The sequence below is a fragment of the Rattus norvegicus genome, chromosome 5 (genome assembly GCF_021556685.1).
Source record: "Rattus norvegicus strain SHRSP/BbbUtx chromosome 5, alternate assembly SHRSP_T2T, whole genome shotgun sequence".
Lineage (NCBI taxonomy): Eukaryota > Metazoa > Chordata > Mammalia > Rodentia > Muridae > Rattus > Rattus norvegicus.
The window spans coordinates 147,165,418-147,189,964 of NC_141538.1; the positions used below are offsets into that span (position 1 = coordinate 147,165,418).

The 24,547-nt window shown below is 46.1% G+C and overlaps 2 long non-coding RNA genes across 4 annotated transcripts; one reads left to right on the plus strand and one right to left on the minus strand.

Annotated features, from left to right (window-relative positions):
- Positions 1–309: 309 nt before the first annotated feature.
- LOC102551009 (uncharacterized) lies at positions 310–1,396 on the minus strand. The gene is made up of 2 exons (XR_015621139.1): positions 1,083–1,396; positions 310–558 (listed from the first exon to the last, which is right to left on the minus strand). It is a non-coding gene; the product is annotated as an uncharacterized LOC102551009 (long non-coding RNA).
- A 69-nt stretch (positions 1,397–1,465) lies between these two features.
- LOC120102984 (uncharacterized) lies at positions 1,466–8,799 on the plus strand. Of its 3 annotated transcripts, none has more exons than XR_015621140.1 (4): positions 1,466–1,510; positions 4,054–4,226; positions 6,553–6,777; positions 8,206–8,799. It is a non-coding gene; the product is annotated as an uncharacterized LOC120102984 (long non-coding RNA). The 3 variants fall into 3 exon arrangements; XR_015621142.1 differs by lacking the exon at positions 1,466–1,510 and adding an exon at positions 3,919–4,020 and having other exon boundaries at positions 4,115–4,226; XR_015621141.1 differs by lacking the exon at positions 4,054–4,226 and having other exon boundaries at positions 1,466–4,020.
- Positions 8,800–24,547: the final 15,748 nt, after the last annotated feature.

Here is a 24,547-nt window from a genome sequence, read left to right on the forward strand (position 1 = left end):
GAGAGCTCAGTGGTTAAGAGGATCCACAACGGGGTTGGGGATTTAGCTCAGTGGTAGAGTGCTTGCCTAGGAAGCGCAAGGCCCTGGGTTCAGTCCCCAGCTCCGAAAAAAAAAAAGAACCAAAAAAAAAAAAAAAAAAAAAAAAAAAAAAGAGGATCCACAACCGGAGGTTTACAACTGCCTGCATGTCTACTTACAGAGGACTGCTGTCCTCCTCTGGACTCCTTGGGCACCTGCACTCACACATACATGTTCAAGCCCACATGAACACACACACTGTACACATAATAAAAAATAAAGTAAAATCCATTCAGAGCCTTCCAGAATTTTATTAATGTGGCCTCAAGGTAAATGATATGCCATGACACACAGAAGCCGGAAATAGGACACTCAGCAATTTGCCATTGGTATTGACATTCTCCCCGCTAAAGCCAGGTAGGTGGTTCCCTGTCCCTCAGCCCCAATCACCTCCCTGCCCTTGCTTGCGCTCCTCCATCTAGTTTGGATCTCAGTGGTTTTCTCGATTTCTTCTGTCTGGGAGATGTCTATTTGTCAAGCCTGCAAGCAAATATCAACAACGTTTCTAGGAATCCATTGTAGATCCCTTGTATGATAGAGGTGTGCCTTCTGGTTCTACAGAACTCCTGGGGCCACCAAACGTCCTGCTAGCAAACTGGCTACAGTACATCCAGTAAGTGCTTACTGAGCAGACGGATCCTCCGATTCCACGCGTTTTTACTCTCCCTTAGGAAGCCCTCTGTGGCTGAGGCTGATCCCTCTCCCCGACCCCATTTCTCTAATGTGGACAGTTTAGCTCCGGACCCCATTCTAGCTGCTGTGTAGATCTATTTGTCCCTTGAATACGAGTTTAAGAAAAAGAAAATTAGCAGGATCTCACTGGGTAACCCTGGCTAACCTGGAACTCTCTATGTAGATCAGGCTGCTCTCAAACGTTCAGAAACCTGCCTGCCTCTGTCTCCCGAGTATGAGGATTATAAGCAAACACCCTGATACCAGGCCAGGGTAATTTGCTTGAGGAAGGAACCATGGCTTACATTTTCAATAATTTAGCACATACTCACCAAGTGCCTACTGTGGGGTCTCATTCAGGGCCCGAGGTTCTGCAGAGGCAGCGAAGGGCAAACCCTGGTTCCCATTCAGACAGAGCACAGTACTACCCAGACTGTGTTGTAGTAACAAAGGGCTCCGAACCTCAGGTGTAGAACACAACAGGAGATTGCTGCTGGCTTGTGCCACTTCCTCACATGGATCCCCTGCTCTAGTCATCGAGGACCCTAGACTGGCTAGTCACTGATATCTTTGAACAGTACCATTGGAATTTAGTATTGTCTGAATGGCCAGGTGCATGGGTTTTCTACTGCTCTTGCCTGGAAGTGACTCCTATCACTCCCACCATCCATTGGCCCAGACTAGTCACATGGCCTGTCCAACCGCAATGGACGCTGGGAGATTGAGTTCCCTGTGAGGAAGAGCGATCGCTATTCGTGATGTGAGTGAACTCTCCAAAAGTTTATTCTCAGGGATAGGGTTTAGCAAAGAATTCCTGTACTGATTTATTTATTTATTGATTTATGGCTTATGAGCACTACAGAGGATAGATCTGAAATGCCGGGAGGCAGAAGAGATCCTGGTGAACTCTCCAGAGGAAAAGGGATTTAAGCTGAAACCAGGAAGAGAACTGTGATTCTAAGAGAGAGACTGGCATATAGAGGCCCAGAGCAAGGAAGAGCTTGCCACACAGAAGGGATAAGAGACCTGCAATCAAAAGAGGCAACTGTGGGGGTTGGGGATTTAGCTCAGTGGTAGAGCGCTTGCCTAGCAAGCACAAGGCCCTGAGTTCGGTCCCCAACTCCGAAAAAAAAAGAAAAAAGAAGAAGAAAAAAAAAGAGGCAACTGTGAGATGATCCTGAGGGATGGATGTTTCGTGTGGGCCCAGGGAGAAGAGGATTTAGGATTTTGATTTTATAAAAATCAGGCATCGTGTAACAATCCTATTATGGACCTCTGTCTTCAGAGTATGGCATAGTGTTGCTGACTTGACATCACAGGAGCTGTGCTTACACACATGCGTCCCACAAGACTTCTCAAATAGAAGGAGGTAGCGAAAATCACCGGAGCCTCAGCTCAGATTGAGACCCATTCCCTCCTGAGCCCTCCGAGATGCTGTAATCCTGCCTTAGCTGCATCTGGCTTGGGAGGTGCGATTTAGAGTTCTTAAAGGGTGGTTAACTGGAATGGGCACTCCAATAAAGCTTTGGGGTTTTTTTGTTTTTGTTGATTTGTTTTGTTTTGTTTTAATTAAGAGTATTTCCCATGGAGGAGAAGGGCTTTTCAGTGATGTGGCTGTTTGGGGCTCACCTATGCGTCCTTCACCCACATTCCTGTAAATAGACTCAATAAATTCATTGTTTGCCAGACTGGAGTCACTCAGGTAGATGGAGTCTTTGGCTGGATGTGAATGCCCAGTCTGGGTGAACAGACGTTTAGTTGTTCACATGTCTCTTAAGAGAAATCACACGCATGACTTCTGGCCCGAGTTCTATCAAAAGTGCTCATATGGGGGCTGGGGATTTAGCTCAGTGGTAGAGCGCTTACCTAGGAAGCGCAAGGCCCTGGGTTCGGTCCCCAGCTCCGAAAAAAAGAACCAAAAAAAAAAAAAAAAGTGCTCATATGGTCATGGGACACCAACAGACTGGAATGGGACAAAGTGGGGAAGTAGGGGTGCCAAGTGGGGAGACTTTCAAAGTCTTCTTCACTAAGGATGAATACAGCTCGGACCATAGGTTACTGGCGCAAGTGGAGCCACTCCGATTTAGTGCTGGACAGGTATGGGGGAAGCAAGAGGCTTCCAGGGCAGCCCACATTCTCGAGGGAAACTAAGTATTTAGCTCACTATTTAAAAAAAAATCTTGTGTGTGGTGTGTGTAGGAGTGGGTGTGGGTGCTGCAGGACATGTGGAGGTCAGAGGTTAATCTCAGATTCCACCTGCCTATGCCAGACTAGCACCCAGCATGCTTGCAGTCACTCTCCTGTCTCCCACCTCCTATCTCGTTGTAGGAACGTTGGTAATACAGACACTACATGTGCGGCTTTATGTGGGTTCTAAGGATTTAAACTCAAGTCCTTCCGCTTGCATGGTGCATTAGTTGGAGTTCTCTAGAGGAACAGAACCCACAGAGTAAATACCAAGAGAGAATTTATTAGATTGGCTCACATAATATGGTTGGGCAGTCCAACAATAGCTGTCTCACACCAGGGAGGCAGACAGCTCAGTAGTTGCTTGGATTACAAGCCTGGCTGCTTCAACAGTTCTGATCTGGCACCGGCAGCCTAGAAGATTCCTGGAGAGCTGCTGGTCTTCAGTTCACGTTGGAAGCCTAAAGAAGCCGGTCCTGATATCAGCGAAGGAGACAGAAGCAAGGCAGGTGAAACTGCCACCTACATTCGAAGTGGCTCTTTCCTCATCGACTACGACAATCAAGACACCCCCACAGTCACACCCATGGACTACCTCATGGACCACTGCTCCCTGAGAACCTCTCCCAAGTGATTCTAGCTTGTGTGGAGTTGACAATTAAAGCTACCCATTGCACGTGGCAAGCACTTTACCCACAGAGACATCTCCCCCAACCCTGCTAGCCTATTATTAAGCAGACATATCTTCAAAACTTGAGATAAACCACAGTTGTATGTGAGCTGAAGAAGAAAAGTTCTGCATTACATGGTGGATTTGAGCCTCCAAACCTGACTTTGGCCCTTACTGATCTCTGTCCTTAACTAACATCAGATCCCACCTTGGCGTCTGTCTCCAGCCACACAAACCTGGGCAAGGCGTATTATTTCATTTCCCTGCAAGGCTTTGCACACACAGGCTCAGACTGGATGCTCCACCTAACCACACCCACAGTCTCTTCACCTAGGTAAACCCTTGCTCACCCTGCGTCAGGACCCAGAGCTGGCATTCTAAGGACAGCCTTACACCACCTCCAGGTTGCTCTCGTAAGTTCACGGGCCTCTCTTCTTTCTGTACAGCTGTTCCAGCTACGATTCTGACTTCAGATTCCTAATTGTTGGCTCTGATATCGGATTGCAGACTCAATACTTCTGTGCTCATTCATGTCATAAGAATGCAGTGGGTATCAGCATTTCGAAGGTGAAAGGGCTCGGAATGCATGAGCTGAAATCTGTGATCCAATGTTGACTTGGTGGGTACAGTGACTGGGAAGAGGGGAGACCCTGGGGAGGTGGCTCAGTGCCCTGTGTGAGAGAGCAGATCTTTCTCGGCTTGCTGCCCCTTACCTTGAAGTGATGTAAACATCTTCCGGCTCCTTAAACATTTAGCAAAATGAACCACGCACTGTGGTCAGGTGACACCAGGTATCCTGGCTTGGTGCTTGGGGGTGGGGTGGGAAGGCTGAGTGGAGAGTAAAGAGATGTGCTGAGATGAGAAAGCAGGAGGGAGAAGTGAAAATCACTGGGAATTGAAAAGCTCTTGAGCACACTATTGGACTTCCACCAAGGTATGGGGGAAATTCTAGTTAACTATTATCCAAATCTGCAAGGCCGAGGGATCAGGGTTCGAACAGGAGGAAGGAATGTCCTGACTGGGCTTCCGTGACAGCCCAGAGACCACCAGGAGTCTGTAATTCCAGCTCTGCAGTTCAGGTCCACTCTCAATTGCCCAGAGGTAAAGGCCTCATTTTAGCCATCCTCCTGCCTCTGACATCAGGAGGGCTGGGATCAGGGATTAAGATGAGTGGCAGAGAAAAAGGCAGACTAACAGAGCAGGGACAGCAACAGGCCAGAGCCTCATGCAGACAGGGCAGGACAGAGGACACGAGGTCCCAATACTGTTAAATCCCCGAGCTTGTTGGTGCCTCTGGGCTTTTAAGCTCTTCACCCGAGAAACGGCCAATAGAATAACGGCCATCTATGGAGAGAGTCTATGGAGAGAGTACCAAGGCTCTGAGATCCCACACTTGGGGGCCAAACCTTGCTTTCCACTACATATAGGACCCCAGGAGATGTTAGTCTTCTGCTCCACCTTGACGTTTCCCACCTCCGTCCACTGACCTTGAATTCAATAGGTAGCCATGGATGGGGGACTTGGGATCCTCCCACTGGTATCATGGATGCTGCCATACCTGGTTCATGCAGTGCTGGAGGGCACGCTAGGCAAACACTCTTCCAAGTGAGCTCTGCCTCCAGCCCTGAGATACTACTCTTCTAGTCCGTAAATGGGTACGGTAACCTCTCCTCAGCGGGGCAGGGTGTCAGGATTAGAACACATGCCAAGCATTAGCTGTAAGCAAGGCATCTACTGGGTTTTTGGTGGGAGGATCTTGTCCAGAGAAGAGCAGGTACCTAGAACTATGCCCAGTGCATGCCCAGGGATCCTTATTCCTAGGAGGATTAGAGGAGCTGTGGGACGTAAGAAGGTGGAGTCATCCACAAAACACATTTAGAAGGTGATGCCCCTCGCAGTAACCTTCAATAGCCTTTCTCCAGGCCTGGGTCACATTCTCTGGAGGGACCCTTCCCACAGCGCTTTGCCAGCTCCCTTTTATTGCTGGCCTAGGGCTGTGAGAGATGGGCCCGCAAGGCCATAATAAAAGGACCAGCAATTACTTTCCCTTCTAATTACCACTCCCAGTAATTAAAGAATAATGGCCTTTGTCCCCTGGAGACCTCAAAACAACCAGCATGCTAACGTCTAGCCCCCTTCTGCCAGGAATGGAGAGCCCATAGGGATGGGATAGGGAAACTGAGGCAGATAAAAATTAAAGCCAGTCACCCTAGGTTACACACAAACCCCTGAATTAGGGAAGGTCCTTAGAGAGAGGCTCAGAGTGGCAGACCACTGAGGAGGTGTGTTTGAAGTCCCCCGCACAAACACTTGTGGCCTCAGTGGTTTACTCCCTTTTCTAGGCCTCGGTTTCCCCACCTGCAACAGGAGCGGAACCAACATTCGGCTTCAGTGCCGTGTGCACTCCCCACAAGTGGATGGTCCCAAGTTTTACTCCGCGCATACACGATCTTTTTGCAAGCTCCATGTTGCAAAAGACAGAAGTCTATCTTAAGCTCACAAATAAATAACGTCGGGGCTGGGGAGCGGAGCAGCAAAAGCTGTGAGCAAATCAAGGACCTCAGTGTTACAGTTCGGTTGTGGAATGGCCTCTGAAGGGCCATGGCTGAGGGCGTGGTCCTCCATCTAGCAGTCTTAGGGAGGGCGGAGACTTGAAGGGGTGAGGTTGAGGGAGGGGTCTTCTGCTGGTTGTGGGTGTGCACTTGAGGGGCATATTTAGACCTTAGTCCTACGATCCCTCATTGCACATCCTGCCCATGAAGTGAGAAGTAGTGCCCCACCCCCACGAGTTCCTGCCAAGGTGTGGTCCCAAAAGCAATGAGCCCATCAGTCCATGAACTGGACTCTCTAGGACTGGGACTCAAATAAACACTCTCTCTCTCTCTCTCTCTCTCTCTCTCTCTCTCTCTCTCTCTCTCTCTCTCTCTCTCTCTCTCTCTCCACAGTTCAGAGCTACAACCACCTATGGGCATCCTTCTTTATTGGCCTTGCCTTTGTCAGGGGACCACCTATGGATTCATCTCTGCAGCTAGGAGGGCAACGTTCACTCCCAGTGGTCACTTCAGAGCTGAGGGAAGAGAAGGGGCCAGTTCCAGGAGAATTAGGAGCCAGAAGAAGGCAGGTAGCTTCACAGCTGGAACAGATGTTCTGCCTTGGGCCTGCCCAACAGGGTAAGCAAGATGTCATTAAACCAAAGTGACAACAGAAACGTCCAGGAATGCAGAAATACTGGAGGCTTACCTCGGAGGAAAGAGAGCTCTGGGACTTCAGGGATAGGCTTAACTTCAGAAGCCACTCCTCCTGACTGGGCACCCACTGTGGAGAGAAGCACTTCGCAGTTTTTTTGTTTTGTTGTGCTGTGTTTTGTGGCCCATATAGGCTCCTTTCTTGGAGGGTGAGGCTCAACTTGGCACTCCTCATCTTTAGGAGTGACTCTAGTGGGGACTAATGGACCCCATGACACAAGTCCGCCCGCCCAATCACCCCTCGTTTTGGGTTTTCTTTTGGAACTGCTGGAGGCCATGGGCCCAGAGGAAACCATCTGAAACAACAGAGGGGAGAGATGGTCGCCCCCTGCCTGACCACAGCTGCCCCAGAGTGCAGCCGCTCTGCAGGCCTAATTTCCCTTTGGGCAGCTGTATTAGTGTCTGGGGCTGAGTTACCATAATGGTAGCTTGAAACAATGGGGATTTATTATCTTTCTTCTGGAGGCCAGGAGTCCAAATTCGATGTCCATAAGTCCACACTCCACTCTCTAGAAGAGACTCCTCCTTTAACCCCGATGCATGCCTGGCTCTCATCTTCTTCGTCTCTCAGCTAGTTTCCATCTTTTAACTCCGAGGGACTCTAGTCGGTGGGTTAGGATCCAAACGGAAAATTCAGAACGATTTTTTTGTTTGTTTGTTTGTTTTTCTTTTTCCTGCTTCTGGAGATTGAAACCAGGGCTTTGCATAAGCTAGACAAAAAACTCTCCCGCTGAGCTGCATCCCAGACCAAAGGAGTTCTTCTTAGCATTCCCTAACACACACACACACTCACCCCGCTAGCAAGATGAGCCAGTGGGTGAAAGCTTTTACTGGTAGCCTTGTGACCTGAGTTTCAGGCCCAGGAGAGGAGAATCACCTCTTGAGAGCTGCCCTTTGACCTCCTGCGGCCAGTCACATACATACCTGTACTCTCACACGCCTGAACTCACACAGACTCACGCCAACACATACAGCACGTTTTGAAAGATCACTTCATTCCATTGGCAAAGATCCTTTTACCAAATAAGTTCACTTTTTTTTTTCCAGTTCTGGGAGGCAGGATGTGAACCTATCTTTGGGGAGGAACCACAGAACCCACTGTAGCCTGCCTCCCCCCTTACTGCCCCCCTCAACCAAAACAATCGTCAGTGGCTCTTGGTGTCGCATACCACTGGGCACAGTCTGTTTACGGTTTGAGCTGTTCGGTTTTCTTTTGTTTTCGGGAAGAGTTAAATGTTCGTGTTAAGGTAATTTCGATTTCCTAGAAAAGTTGCAAGCTAGCATAAGAACCCCCCGAGTGTCTTTTCCACTCATTTGCTGCAGCTTTCCGTAAACACATATTTTTTTTCACAGAAAAATATGCAGAGGTTCCGAAAAAAAGAAAAAAATATGCAGAGAAAAGCATCACGCCTATTAAACATTTCAGAGTATGCTCCCTAAGAACAAAGTTGCCAGAAGAAGCAAAAAACGCAATCATGGAAAACAGGAATGAGCGTGAGGCAACAGCTCTGTTTGAGCCACGGTCCACAGTTACATGTTATCAATCTCTCCAATGTTTTCCAGTTGAGTGTATAATCCAAGATGGTGTGTCTGTGTTTATCCCTGTCTCCCCATTCCCCTTTAATCTGAAACAGTTAAACATCTTTTCAGTCTTCCTCCAACTTGACATTTTTTTCTGTCTATCTTGAACTTGACATTTGGAAGGTTCTCTAGGCCAGTTACTTTGTAAATGTCTTTCGGTTTGTTTTATCTGATGTTTCCTTGTTCAGAAGCCAACCTTACACTTCTTACAAAAGAATGGAATAAAAGCTACATCCTTGGTGATTGTCCTCGGGCATGTGACACAAATTTTTCAGAAATAATCATAATGTTATTATAAATGATAATGGCTAACAAAGAAACAGATGTCAGTAACAATATCAGAAAGTAAAATATTTTAACACACAATTTTTTTTTAGATTTGTGATTTCTTTTTTACAATGTGTGTGTGTATGATGTGTGTATGCTTGGGGGGGTGGCACACTTACGCCTCAGCATAGACCCTAAGCGTGGAAGTCAGTGGATGACCTTTGGTGTCCACTTTGTGAGAGACAGTGTTTCTTGCTACTCATCCATGAATCTTCCAGAAGAACAGGCCTATGAGTCCCTGGGATTTTCCTGTCTCCCCCTCCTGTCTCCCATAGTGGCATGCTGCATCTATAAGCATATGGTACTTCAGACAACTTTACCTGAGCTCTGAGGATTTGAACTCAGGTCCTGATACTTACACAGCCAATGGCTTACCCACTGAGTCATTTTCTCAGGTCGGATTTATGATTCTTAACTTATTGGTATAGTTTTTAAAAGAAGGGAGTAAATGTGGACCTATATACTGGTCTGAGAGATGTAGAATGACTTCATTCTTACTGTTTTTGTACCTTCACCTCCACAAATTTCTCATGGCTTCATCAAATCAAAATCGATATCCACACTTAGCAAAAGTCTGGTCACATTTATAAATTTGTATTTACCATTGATGGAAATATGTTTATTAATTTTAATTTTCACGAGTCATCTCACATGAACCTAGTTGTTTGCTGTGTAGACAAGAAGGACCTTAAACGTTGTGATGTCAAAACCACTCGAAAAATTTCCTATCAAGACAGGATAGGAATCATGCCTACAGATCTATTGACTTGGCTGAGGCAGGAGGATTGCAGCTAGTTCAAGGGCAATCTGGGTTACATAGTGAGTTCCAGGCCAACCTAGACATTGTGTGACACTGTCTTAAAACAAAACAAAACCTCCTTTCAAAATAAGTAGTATATATAAGAAGTAAATATAATGTATTCACCACAGATTCATCAGCCATTTCTGCTGTATTTGATTAAAGGTAACAAACAAAAAAAATGACAAAAAACAAAATCAATAACCAAAAGATAAATAAAAAATAAAAGTCAATCAGATGTCTCAGTGGGCAAAGGCACTTGCCACCAAGCCTGAAAACTTAAGTTCAATCCCAAGAATCCACATGGTGAGAGGGAAGAAACTCCTCCTATAAGTTGTTCTCTGACCTCAAAACTCATGGTATGTAAATACACACACACACACACACATACACACACACACACACACACACACACACACACACACACACACACACGAATGTAAACAAAGATTTTTTTAAAAATCTGTTTTGTTTCTTTTACAAGGACAGAAAAAAGGGCTGCACACTGATACAAATTGCTTCATTGTCTCTGAAGAGGACCCAGTTCTTTGGTGAAGGTGGCCATGCCTTTCAGAATTCCCTCTGAGGTTTTCTTTGCCAGTTGATTGTCTCACTGTGTAAACGCTCTTCACATTGCCATCGCGTGCACAGCCAGCAGACCCCTGGAAGGAACTTATGAGGAGGAATTTCATCAGAGCTCGCTGTTTTACTGAAACCGAATATTTTTGTGTCTGATTGACCTCCCTTGAAACTTCCCAGTTTAAAAAAAAAAAAAAGGACAAGTCGGTGAGTGGGAAAAGTCATCCATTTTGGCAGATCGCTAACTCGAAAGGCTAGCCCTTCAGACGACTCCATGCTTCAAGCATGAGGTTAACTTTCTGTGCACTGTCTCTTCGACAGGCTCAGCTCTGTGCAGACGCATCATTCTGTCCAAGGAAGGCTTTTCACTCTCCCAACTGTATTCGTCAGTGTTTCCCATCAGTGAAGCGGGTCTGAATGGTCAAGCTTCTCCTAAGTGCCCCACAGTGTGACCTCAGGGAGGAAAAAAGCCCAAACCTCCAAGTCACACAGATACTAAAAACTTCAGTTTCTTGGTTATCGTTCTGCTAGCCTTCCCTAGTTCCAGTGTCCTCTTCACACACAGGGACACATGACAAAACAGGCTGGGAACAGACCGTACCCATGTGGGTTTACGGGGGAGGAAGCCAACCGAACTTTATCAGAAAGTAGACGATAGGTGTGCGAGCCCATTTGCATGATCCACTATAAATCTGGATTTGTAACCTTACACTTGTTTGTTTGTTTTTTTTTTCTGTCTATTTATTTGTTTTAAAGCTACAGTCTCACTGTGAAAAGCACACACTGACCTCAACCTTGTATTATGCTTGCCTCAGCTTCAGTGGCTGGGACTATGTGGGTGGGGTGGGGGTGGGGTGCACAAAGACGCCAAGCTAAACTTGCACCTCCTTGCTGAGTGCAGCGTTTACTAAGTGATTAAGTTTTGCCAGTGGTGCTGGGGACGTAGCTCAGTGGTATAACACTTGCCTAGCATGTATTAGGCACTGGGCTCAGTCTCCACAACCCACTGCGAAAAGAAAACAACAAAAAAACACTTGCTAAATTGTACGGTCTGGGAGTGTGCCCACACAAGTTTGGGTGCATGTCCGTTTATAGCAGTTAGCGTCCATGTCTTCAAGGATGTCGGTTGGTTTTATCGCCAAATTATTGGCACGTGCCAGAAATAACAGCAAATGAATTTTAGTCCGTTTTAAATCTGACGCCTGAGGAGATGGCTCAGTGGATAAGGGGTCCTGCTGCATGAAGACTAAGTCTGAATCTTCTGCAGCCACATAAAAAGCCAAGTCTGGTCACCCAGGCCTGTGGAGGATGGAGACCATAGGGTTACTAAAGGTCAGCGAGAGACCATGTCCTGAATATGATGGAAAGAGAGAGACCAGGACACCTGATGTCTTCTGACAAACACACACACACACACACACACACACACACACACACACACACACTTTCTAAAATCCAATATGCCTGCATGGACATCAGAGGACTCCCAAGTGCAGCCTCTCCTTGGTAAAGGCGTGACGCTGTGCACCTATCAGGAAGCACGTGGTGTCAGTTAGACCCAATATAGGTCATATTTGCCTTGGTTTTTTGGTGAGAGCAGACTCCCCTCTAAAGCTACCATGTGCCCCTGTGTAGGCAGTAACATGGGGTGGTCCTCTGAGGCCACTCTGTTATCTCGTTCCATACTCGCTGTCACCCATGGGTTCTACCATCCTTCAGAGATTTTTTTTTCTTTTTTCTTTTTTATTTTTTTTCGGAGCTGGGGACCGAACCCAGGGCCTTGCGCTTCCTAGGCAAGCGCCCTACCACTGAGCTAAATCCCCAACCCCAACTTCAGAGATATTTTGACTCAGTCTTTCTATTTATTTCTCTTCACATTGCCATCGCGTGCACAGCCAGCAGACCCCTGGAAGGAACCCCTGTAAAGAAAAACCATTTCCTGCTCATGGACTAATTTTTGAGATAGGGTCTTGCTGAGGAGCCCAGGCTCGCCTCACCCTGGTCATCTGTCCCTCAGCCCTGTGAGCCCTCTGTACCACTCCACTGGCCACACCGTGCACCTTCTTTTCATTTATTTACTTTTTTCTTTTTTTGTTTGTTTTTTGGGTTTTTTTTTTGTTTTGTTTTTTGTTTTTTCGGAGCTGGGGACCGAACCCAGGGCCTTGCGCTTCCTAGGCAAGCGCCCTACCACTGAGCTAAATCCCCAACCCTTATTTACTTTTTTCTATCGGTGTGAACCTACAGCTCTTCCTCTCCCCAGCCCGTAGCTTCTAATTCATTACTACCCTTGTGCATTTGCGTGAGTGTATGATCGTGTAAATGCAGGTTCACGTGTGTGTTTGCGTGACTGTATGGCAGGCACCCACAGGACAACCACAGTGTCCTTCCTCAGATGCTGTCCATCTTTGAAATTAAATTTACTTGGGTTTTTTTTGGGGGGGGGCTGGGAGCCACAGCATACATGTGGAGGTCAGAGGGCCACGTGCAGAAAGTGGTTCTCTTTTTCCGACATATGGGTTCTGGAGATCAAATTTAGGATATCAAACATGGCGCAGGTACCTTTGCCTGCAGAGCTGTCTCCCAGGCCCCACTTTTTCTTTTTCCTTTTCTTCCCCTCCCCCTCTTTTTTCTTCTTCTTTTCTTTTTTCTTTTTCTTCTTCTTTTTATTGAGAAGGATCTTTCACTGACCTAGAGTTCTATAAATAGGTTAGGCTGACTGACCATTGAGCCCTAAGGATCAGCCAGTCTCTCCTCCCCAGTGCTAGGACCACAAGTGTAGGCTACCACACTCAGTTTTTCAGAGCCTTCCAGGTTTAGAGGGAATTCTGGGGGCTAAATTTAGGTCCTGGTGCTTGCAAGGCAAGCCCTTTACTGACTGAGCCATCTCCCCAGCCCTGCCATTGCTAATTTTCATTTCAAATTGTCCTTAATCTGACCGATGAGAGTCCCTTCAAGTGAGCTCCTCTGACACATTCCCAGCAGCCTTTGAGCACTTTACTCACTTTCCAGTGTGAACCCGTATGTGTCTGCAGAGCCGTGTGTGGACACACACCAGTGAGTAACTAAATGATCTAGAGGACCCCAGTAGAGTCCATATGGGAGCCCATGGGCAAGAGGACCAGGGCAGGAAAAAGCCATCAAGAGCCACTGTGTCTATAAGCCTCCATCCCAGGGGTACTGCCTCACCCCACCCACATTCCTGTGGCAGTGTTCTGGAAGAGTGCTGCTAACACAATCAAGGGAGTGGAGCAGGCATCCCCTGGCCCAGTTTTTCCTCCCAGTTAAACCATCATGCCTGTACCACCCCATCCCATCCCGCCCCTAATAACTTCTGTACTTTGGCAAATCACTTCTGTATCCATCTGTTCAGGCTCTCATAACACAATAGTACAGACCAAGAAGGAGCGGCAGACGGTCCACTCCATAGTCTGGAGGCTGGAAATCCAATATCCAGGTGCTACCAGCTTGTCTTTTCTCTGAGCACACAGAGAGCCGAGAAGGTAAAATGGGGCGGGTAACACACACACATCTTTCCTCTGTACATCAGACCTGGAGTTTACGGCTTTGATATATGAATTAACGAGTCAAAGTCCACAGCATCTCCCTTCGTTCTGGCCGTATGGTCCAATCTTCCTGGGCTAAGGTTAGCCCGGGGCAATTCTTCTCTTATTTTCAGCTAGCGTGATTGGTCTAGCCCAGAGTACACAACTCAAGTTTGCTTTCCCCAGACGTGGGGACTGCAAGCCCAGTTTCAAGGTGAATTCTGTTTTGTTTTGTCATTTATGTGTGTACACACACACACACACACACACACACACACACAGAGAGAGAGAGAGAGAGAGAGAGAGAGAGAGAGTTAGGGTTTCCCTTGCTGTGAAGAGGTACCATGACCTTATAAAGGACAACATTTCCCTGGGGCTGGCTTCCATGTTCAGAGGCCCTCGTCCCACTATCGTCATAGCAGAGCGCAGGCAGACACAGTGCTGGAAAAGGAGCTGAGAGTTCTACATCTTGATTTGCACACGGCAGACGAGGACTCTGTCTGACACTGGAGGGAGCATGAATAATTAAGACCTCCAAGCCCACACCTGCGCAGTGACACGCATCCTCTAACAGGGCCACACCTCCTAATACAGCCACTCCCTGCGGGCCAAGCATTCACACACACACACACACACACACAGACACACATACACACATACACACACACATACACACATACACACACACATACACACATACACACACACACATACACACATACACACACACACATACACACATACACACACACACATACACACATACACACACACACACATACACACACACACATACACACACACATACACACATACACACACACACACATACACATACACACACACACACACACACACACACACACACACACACACACGCTTTTTTTTTTTTCAAGACAGGGTTTCTCTGTGTAGCAGAGCCCTGGCTGTACTGAAACTCACTCTGTAGACCAGACCTCAAACTCAAAGATCTACCAGCCTCTCTCTGCCTCCCAAGTGCGGAGATTAAAGTCACGTGCTACAGATGCCAGTTCCTTTATATTTTTAATTAAAGGATGTTATTTTTTCCTAATTATTATTATTATTCATCCCTAAAATTATTTATTTCTTTATTAAAAACAGGAATCCTAGTAAATGGCTCTGGCATAGGCTGGGGTCTGTGATTTAAATGTCATCCAGGTTGGACCGTAACTGCCATTGTGATCTGTAGGAAGCAGTGAGGCCTTTGAGAGGAGATGAGGCCAGCAGGGCTTCCAGGGTCACGGGGTGGGTGGGGGCGGGGCTGTTATAAAAGAGGCAGTCCAGCCCCCGCAGCACTTTTGCCTTCCATCATATTAGAAGCTTCAAGAAGGCCCTTGTGGATGCCAAAAAGCTAATATCAGACTTCCGTGCCCTAGAGCTGTGAGTCAATAATTTTATGCTCTTTATCAATAATTTAGTCAACTCCCTGCAACTCACTGGCCATGCTGGCCAGGGAAGCAGAGAGGAGAGCTCCAGATCTCCTCCAAACCCAGTCCCCCAGTCTCATCCCCAGCGGTGTGGCAGACTACTGTGGTGGTCTGAATGAAAATGGCCCCCATAGGTTCCTAGGGAGTGGCACTATTGGGAGGTACAGTCTTGTTGGAGTAGGTGTGGTCTTGCTGGAAGAAGCGTGTCACTGGGTGGGGTGGGAGGGTGGGCTTTGGGGTTTTAGAAGCTCGAGCCAGGTCCAGTGTGACTCTCTCTTTCTGCTGCTTGTGGATCAAGATGGGGAGCTCTCAGTTCTTTCTCCAGCACCGTGTCTGCCTGCACCCTGCCATGCTCCCCACCATGACGATAATGGGTTAACCCTCTGATCTATAAGCAGAGACCCAACGAAATGGTTTCCTTTATAAGAGTTGCTGTAGTCATGGTGTCTCTTCACAACAATGAAACCCCAACTAAGACACCTACCAAGTTACCCACAGCCACCACACTGAACCAAAGGGCACACCGGAAACCAGAGGACGGAACACTGCCCAACAAAGACAAGACCAGACAGCAGCTCCTAGAACTACAGTCATCCTAGACAGGGATGCCTAGACGCTAGTGTGCAAACACAACCACTAACAGCCAAGACAATGTCTTCACTAGACCCCAGAAAGTCTGCCACAGCAGGCTCTGCAAAACGCAACACGGTTGAAGCATAGGACAAAGACCTTAAAGGAGCCTTTATGAATATGTTAGAGGTCCTTAAAGAGGAAAGGAATAAATCTATCTACAAACCTAGGAAAGCACAAACAATGGTGTAAAACCCACAGAATATGAGAGTCGAAAGAAAGAAGCTAAGTATCTGAAGACAAGCTAAAAGAAATAAATAACCCAGTCAAAGGAAATGTTAAATCTAAAAATCCAGGCATGGGCTGGGGAGATGGCTCAGCGGTTAAGAGCACTGACTGCTCTTCCAGAGGTCCTGAGTTCAAATCCCAGCAACCACATGGTGGCTCACAGCCATCTGTAATGGAATCCGATGCCCTCTTCTGGTGTGTCTGAAGACAGCTATAGTGTAATCATATACAAAATAAATAAATAAATCTTAAAAAAAAAAAAAGAGCACTGACTGTTCCTCCAGAGGTCCTGAGTTCAATTCCCAGCAACCACATGGTGGCTCACAACCATCTGTAATGAGATCTGATGCCCTCCTCTGGTGCGTCTGAAGACAGCAACAGGCTGAAGATGAGCTACAGTGTACTCATATACATAAAATAAAAAATCTTTTTTTTAAAACATCCAAGGTATATGGGATACTCTAAAAATGACCAAATCTACAAATAACAGTAAGAGAGAAAGAAAGAAAAAACCAGATCAAAGGCACAGAAGGGATTTTCTGTTGAAATCATAGAAAAAAAATCCCCAACCTAAAAAAGGAGATACCTATAAAGGTACAAGAAACATACAGTACACCAAATAGACTGAACCAGAAAAGAAATTCCCTACGTCACGTGATAGCCAAACACAAAAGCTGCGACAGAGAAAGACCGAACAACGTACAGAGGCAGTGCTCTTAGAATCACACCGGACTTCTCAATGGAGACTCTAAAACCAGAAGGACAGATATTCCACTAACTCTAAGAGACCACAGACCCCAGCCTAGACTAGTATAACCAGCAGACCCTTCGATGACAATAGAAAAGAAAGACACTCTATGATAAAAACCAAATTTACGGGGGTTGGGGATTTGGCTCAGTGGTAGAGCGCTTGCCTAGGAAGCGCAAGGCCCTGGGTTCGGTCCCCAGCTCCGAAAAAAAAAAAAAAAAAAAAAAAAAAAAAAGAACCAAAAACCAAATTTACTCAGTATCGATCTACAAAGCCAGTCCTCCAGAAGGTGCTAGAAGAAAAACGTCAATGTGAAGAGGCCACACTATGGAAGCACAGGGGGACAAGTGATATCAGACAAGCACAGCAAAAGATGGGGGGACCCACACACGGGAACAAAATAACAGGGATTAACCAGCACTGTTCATTCATAACTCAATAACGCTCAAATGTCAGTGGTCTTGATCCCCCAATAAAGAGCCACAGACTACCAGACCGGATTCAAAAACAAGATCCATCCAAGAAATACACCTTAACGTCAAGGAGAGACATCACCTCAGGGTAAAAGGATTTTAAAAACATGATATTCCAAGCAAATAGACCTAAGAAGTAAGTCAGTGTAGGCGTTTTTAACATCGGAGATAAGTCAACCCGACTAGTCATAAGAGATAGGGAAGGACACTGCATATTCATCAAAGAAAAAAGCTCACCAAGAGGACATTGCAGTTCTAAACATCTAGGCCTTGAACGCAAGGGCACCCAAGTTCATAAAATAAACACTGCTACAGCTTAAACCGGGCATCAGTTTTCACAGTGATAAAGGTTGATTACTCCACTCTAGCCAAGAAGCAGCTCACAAAACCAAGAGGGAAACACTAAAGCTAACCACACCATAAACCGAATGGACCTAACAGATAATTACAGAACATTCACCAAACACAAAAGAATGCACCTTCTCAGGACCTCGTGGAAACTTTTTCACAAATTGACAATGTATTTGAACATAAACGAAGTAGGGACAGAAAAAAATTCAAATAATGCCCCATATCCTACCAGACCATCATGGGTTCATCTTGGGTATCAACAACGGAGACGACAGAAAGCTTATAAACTCACAGAAACTGAACGAGTAACTACTGAACGAAACATGGGTCAAAACAGAAATTAGGAAAGATATTTAAAGCTTTACAGAATAGAGCGAAAATTAAGACACAACATACCCAAATTTATGAGACACAGTGAAGGTGATTCTAAGAGATAACTTCCTAACACTAAGTGTCTATATTTAAAAAAAAAATAACAAATTGGAGAGATATTAGTAACTTAACAGCGCACCCGAAAGCTCTAAGACATATCAACGGTCTCGATTCAACATGGTAGCAGCTGGAGATACCTGTGGGACCACAGACCCACTTGGAGGAACCTGAGAGACCCACGAAACTTTCAAGGGGACATGTGGTGACAGAGTATGAGCGAGTGCACAGTATCTCAGAAACAACCAAAAAAAAAAGAAAGAAAGAAAGAAAGAAAGAAAGAAAGAAAGAAAGAAAGAAAGAAAGAAAGAAAGAAAGAAAAAGAAAAAGAAAAAAGATGGCACGGACGGAGTTGAGTAAGTGGCAGACACAAGTAGAACTAGAGACGCTGCGGCAGCAACAGGTATGGGAGTGCAGCCATAGCAGATAAAGGGTCCCCATAGGGCTGGTCCTTGGCGCACCAAGGGGCTCAGGCCACCCACTAAGCCAGGGTTGCCTCTTGTCTTGCAGGTCCTGCCTACCTGTTTGGTGGTGGTGGTGGTGGTGGTGGTGGTGGTGCTGCTGCTGCTGCTGCTGCTGCTGCTCGTTCTATTGGAGGGGAGAAAGCACTGGACTACAGCACTGCCTGAGGGCCGCAAACCTGAGGGTAATGCCAGGGTTACATGCCGCACAACCAGTGCGGAGGGCAGGGTGTTGTACAGTAGTCTGGAGCTCTAAATTGTGCGGCCCAGTCATGTGCGGCCCAGTCACACAATCCCCCTAGCTCTGAGCAACAACAAGATATCTAAGATGAATCGTTCACTTTCTGCATTAAGCCTGCTCAAGAGACCTCTGTGGTCCGTGGTACCTCCGGAGGCCATGTTGATTTCCATTGTCTGTGCTGCGGCTGCTAGAGACCATGTTGATGTCCATGATCAGGGCTGCCACAGGAGATCGTGTTGATGCCGGGGGTGGGGGGGGCGTGCTGCCACTGGGGGCCATGCTGCCACTAAGGGCTTGGTGATGTCCATGTATCCACCGTCTATGCTTCCACTGGAAACCATGTGGCAGTCCACGATCCGTACCGCTGCCAGCTTCTGTGATCCAGAAAGCTTCTTTTGGAGAGGTAGCAATGACTGCAGACCCAGAACGGGAGACATAGAAGGCTTTTGTGACAACCTTCTGGGGTCCCTCCCTCACCCTAAAGGAAACAGTCCAGACACAAAGCTGTGGAAAGGAGTCCTTAAATTTTGTGGTAAAAATGCTGAAACAAAGTTCTTCACACCTGACAGCTTCTAGTGAGGGTGGGAAAAAGACTCCATTTTCTTTGAGGGGCTGTCCCCTGGGAGTTTGACCACGCTCCAATGAATATACGGGCAACACATATCGGAATTTTTTTTTTCTTTTTTGGTGGGGAGAGCACAAGGGTGGGAGGGTAGACCTGAGAGGAATGGGAAGTGAGTATGATCTGGGAGCATTGTATGAAATTCCCAGATAATTAATAAAAATATTGTGTTGGGGGGTTGGGGATTTAGCTCAGTGGTAGAGCGCTTGCCTAGGAAGTGCAAGGCCCTGGGTTCGGTCCCCAGCTCCGGAAAAAAGAACCAAAATAAATAAATAAATATTGTGTTTGGGAGGGGGAAAGTCAGTGAATGTGGTGGTTTGAATATGGTCGGCCCAGCGGAAGTGCTACTATTAGGAGGTGTGGTCTTATTGGAGGAGGTGTGACCTTGTTAGAGGAAGTGTGTCACTGTGGGGCTTTAAGGTCTTCATGCTCAAGCCCAACCCATTGTGTCATCCTGGCCGCCTGTGGGTGACAGTCCTCTCATGACTGCCTTTAGGAGGACACTCAGGTCCTCCGGCACTAAGTCTGCCGAAATGCTGCCTTGCTTCCCACCATGATGATAATGGACTGAACCTCTGAAAGTGTAAGCCAGCTCCAATGAAATGTTTTCATTATAAGAGTTGCCTTGGCAAAGTTTAGAACAGAGACTGAAGGAACACCCATTCAGAGCCTGCCCCACATGTGGCCTATACATATACAGCCACCAAACTAGATAAGATGGATGAAGCAAAGAAGCGCAGGCTGACAGGAACCGGATGTAGATCTCTCCTGAGAGACATAGCCAGAATACAGCAAATACATAGGCGAATGCCATCATTAAAACACTGAACTAAGAACGGGACCCCCGGGGTTGGGGATTTAGCTTAGTGGTAGAGCGCTTGCTTAGGAAGCGCAAGGCCCTGGGTTCGGTCCCCAGCTCCGAAAAAAAGAACCAAAAAAAAAAAAAAAAAAAAAAAAAAAAAGAACGGGACCCCCGTTGAAGGGAACAGAGAAAGGACTGAAAGAGCTTGAAGGGGCTCGAGACTCCATATGAAAAACAATGCCAAGCAACCAGAGCTTCCAGGGACTAAGCCACTACCCAAAGACTATACATGGACTGACCCTGGACTCCAACCTCATAGGTAGCAATGAATATCCTAGTAAGAGCACCAGTGGAAGGGGAAGCCCTGGGTCCTGCCAAGACTGAACCCCCAGTGAACTTGATTGTTGGGGGGAGGGTGGTAATGGGGGGAGGATGGGGAGGGGAACACCCATATAGAAGGGGAGAGGGAGGAGTTAGGGGGATGTTGGCCGAGAAATCGGGAAAGGGAATAACAATTGAAATGTAAATAAGAAATACTCAGGTTAATAAAGATGGAAAAAAAAAAGAGTTGCCTTGGTCATGGTATCTCTTCAAAGCAATAAAACTCTAACAAGAGAGTGAAATTCCAGAGATTACAGGTACGTTTTTTTTTTTAAATGTAATATCAGTAAAATAGTGAGTGGTTCTTTGAGAAAATCAGTAAGATTCACAAACTCTCAGTGAAATTAACAAGATGGCAGGGAAAGAAGAACCAAGTTAACAAAATCAGAGACCAAAACAGAGACATAATCACAGACACCAAAGAAATCTAGGGAACGATGAAGACATACGTTAAAAACCTGCACCTCGGAGCTGGGGAGGGGGTGGTGACACACGCATTTAATCCCAGCATTTGGGAGGTAGAGGCAGGCAGATCTCTTCAGTTCGAGACCAGCCTGGTCTACAGAGCTAGTTACAGGACAGCCAAGGCTACATAGAGAAACTCTGTCTCGAAAAAACAAAACAAACAAACAACATAAAACAAAAGCCAAACTTGTACTACACCGAAGTAGAAAATCTAAAAGAAATGGATAATACTTTCAATATATACCACTTACCAAAGTTAAGTCAAGATCAGATAAATAATTTAAACATACCAATAACCCCCACTGAAGGAAAAGTCTCCCAACCAAAAGAAGCCCAGGGACAGATGGTTTTAGCACAGAATTCTACCGGACATTCAAATAAGAGTTAGCCTCAATACTCCTCAAATTATTCCACAAAATAGAAACAGAGGAGTGTTGCCCAAATTTTTAAAGAGGCAACAGTTATTCTGATACCTAAACCGCATAAAGAACCCCCCCCCAAAGAGAGAGAATTGCAGAGAAATTTCCCTTGTAAACATAGATTCAAGAGTCCTCAAGAAAACACTTGCAAATTGAATCCAAGAACGCATCCACTATGACCAAGCTTCATCCAGAGACGCAGGCATGGTTCAACATTCAGCAATCAGGAAATTTAATCCACTACGTAAACAAACTGAAAGAAATCCACACAATCATCTCATTAGACACAGAAAAGGCTTTATATAAAAATCCAACACTCTTTCGTGATAAAAGTCCTGGAGGGCTTAGGGATACACAGGACATGACTCGGCATGGAAAGGCAAGTCACAGTCCAGACCCAACATCGACTTAAACTAGAGAGAAACTCAAAGCAATTCCATTAAAATCAGGGACGAGACAAGGTTGTCTGCTCTCTCCACACATATTCATTTAGTATTTGACGTCTTATCTAGAGTAATAAGACAACTAGAGGAGGTCAAGGGGACACAAATAGGAAAGGAAGAAGTCAAATTATCTTTATTTGCGGATGATATAATCATATATATAAGTGGCCCTAAAATTTCCACCAGGAGACTCCTGTAGCTGATAAACACTTTCAGCAAAGTCACAGGATACAAGCTCAACGCACAGAAATCAGTAGCCCTCCTCCTATAGGCAAAGAACAAGTGGACCGAGAAGGACATCAGGGTAATAGCATCTTTCACAAGAGACTCAAATAATATAAAGTACTTTGGGATAACTCTCACCAAGGAAGTGAAAGACTTGTACGATAACAAGTCTTTGAAGAAAGAAACTGAAGAAGATATCAGAAGAGGGGAAGATTTCCCATGCTCAAGGATCAGTATATTAACGGCAAACATGGCCGTCCTACTGAAAGCAATCTACAGATCCAGGGCAATCCCTGTCAAAGTTCCCACACGATTCTTCACGGGAACGCAACAATCCAAGGATAACTAAAACACTCCTGAATGATACAAGAACTGCTGGAGGGATTGCCAACCCCCATCTCAAATTGTGCGGCAGATCCAACATAGCATTGGTTCAAAAACAGAGACATGAATGGAGCAGAACTGAAGACCCAGAAATAAGTGCGCATGCCTACAGGCACCCGCTAAGGTTTTGTTTGTTTGTTTTGTTTTTATAAAGAAGCCAGAAATAAATACTGAGAAAAGGACAGCATCTTCAACAAATGGTGCTGGTCAAATTAGAATGCAAATAGAGCCATGCTTATCATCGCTGCACAAAACTCCACTCCAAACGGGTCAACGACCTCAACATACAGATACACTGAGTATGACAGAAGAGGACGCGGGGAGCCGGCTTGAACTCACTAGCACAGGAGAAGACTTTCTGAGCTGAACCCCATTCATGCTGCCACTACGATCAACAACTAATAAGTGGACGTCGTTAGGTTTAAAATCTTCCATAGAGCAAAGTGCATCATCACTGGGGCAAAGCGACCGCCTACAGAATGGGAAAAGATTTTTTTTATTTTACCAAGTACGCATCTGTTAGAAGGATAACATCCAGTATATATATATTTAAAACTTTAAAAAAAATTTAAAGATTGGACATTGGGAAAAGAAGTGCCTCAGTTTTAAAATTTTGCAGTGGGGTATAGATCTAAGAGAATTCTCGAGAAAGAAAACTTAAATGCCGGAGAAGCACTTAAAGAAATGTCCAGCACCCCTAGTCATCAGGAAAACACAAAACCTAAACTGCTTGTAAGATTTCACCTTACACCGATTAGAATGGCCACCAAATAACACAAAAGGCAGCTTATGCTGGTGAGGATACGGAGCAAGGGGAACAGCCATCCGTTACTGATGGGAGTACAAACTGACACACTAGGGAAACACACAGGTCCCAAAGGACCTTTCACCCTACTACATAGACGCTTGCTCAGCCATGTTCACGGCTGCTCGATTCAGAACAATCGGAAATTGGAAACTACCTAGATGTCTGCCAATGGGTGATGAGATAAGAGAATGTGGTATATTTGCCCAATGGAACACTACTCAGCCAGTAAAAAGAAGTGAGCCCATGAAATTCACAGGTAAACGGAGGGAAGTAGGAAAAAAAAGTCATTCTTGGAGAGGCTACTCAGACCCAGAAAAACAAATATTTGCTTATCTGTGTTTGTGAGCTGTTACGCCACACACGAGCAAGCTACAGTCCATATAACTATAGAGGTTTAGGTAGTGAGTGAGGGACTAGAGGGGAGGGGTGGATCTCCCTAGGAAGGGGAAATAAATACTTGTGGGTGGATGGGCAAAGGGCAGGGACTCGGAGGAACAAACGGGGTGGCAGGAAAAGTTGGTGGACGGAATCTGGGGAGGAACAGCTAAAACTAAGGGCTATTTGAGGGGTCATGTGGAAACCTAATGCAGCAGACACTTCCTATAAGATATACATATACAAAGGCAATCTAAATGAAATCACCAAATTACAGGGGAGATGCAGCCCCGGTTGAACAAGCGAAGCTTCCCGTAGTGGGAATGTGTTACATCTAATCCGGTTTTTTGGCCAAATGAGTCCCATGGAATCCCCCAAACAACCTGTGTTGTTGCCAAGGCTTTGGTTACTCCACACAGCCTGACGATACACAAAGACTAAGAGACCGTGGACCAGTCAGCCCTAAAAGAGACGTCTCCATGAAATCCGTCCCCTCAGGGCCCAGGGAGCCCTGCAGAAGAGGAGGTGAAAGGGTGCAGGAGGCAGAGGGAACGAAGGACACCAATGAATCTAGGATTAAGGCCTTCCAGAAACAACAGGGCTGACACGCATATGAGCTCACAGAGACTGAGGCAGCAGGCACAGGTTTACACAGGTCTGCACCAGACGGAACCCTAGAACTGAAAGGAGAAGTCGACAGTAGAGGAGATGTGGGCCCATGCCACCATCCCTAACCCGGAAGTTAGTTCCAATTGACAAGCCTCTTGCAAATGGAAAATTGGTTTTCTCTAAGGGAGTCTCACTGGGGGGAAGAAGTCACTCTTAAGGGCAGGCTCCATGCCCAGAAGTAGATAAACAACACAAAACAAAAACAACAGCAGCCTGGGAGGTCCTTTGCCTCACGAAGTTAGGTCAGGTCATTTTTTTGTTCTAC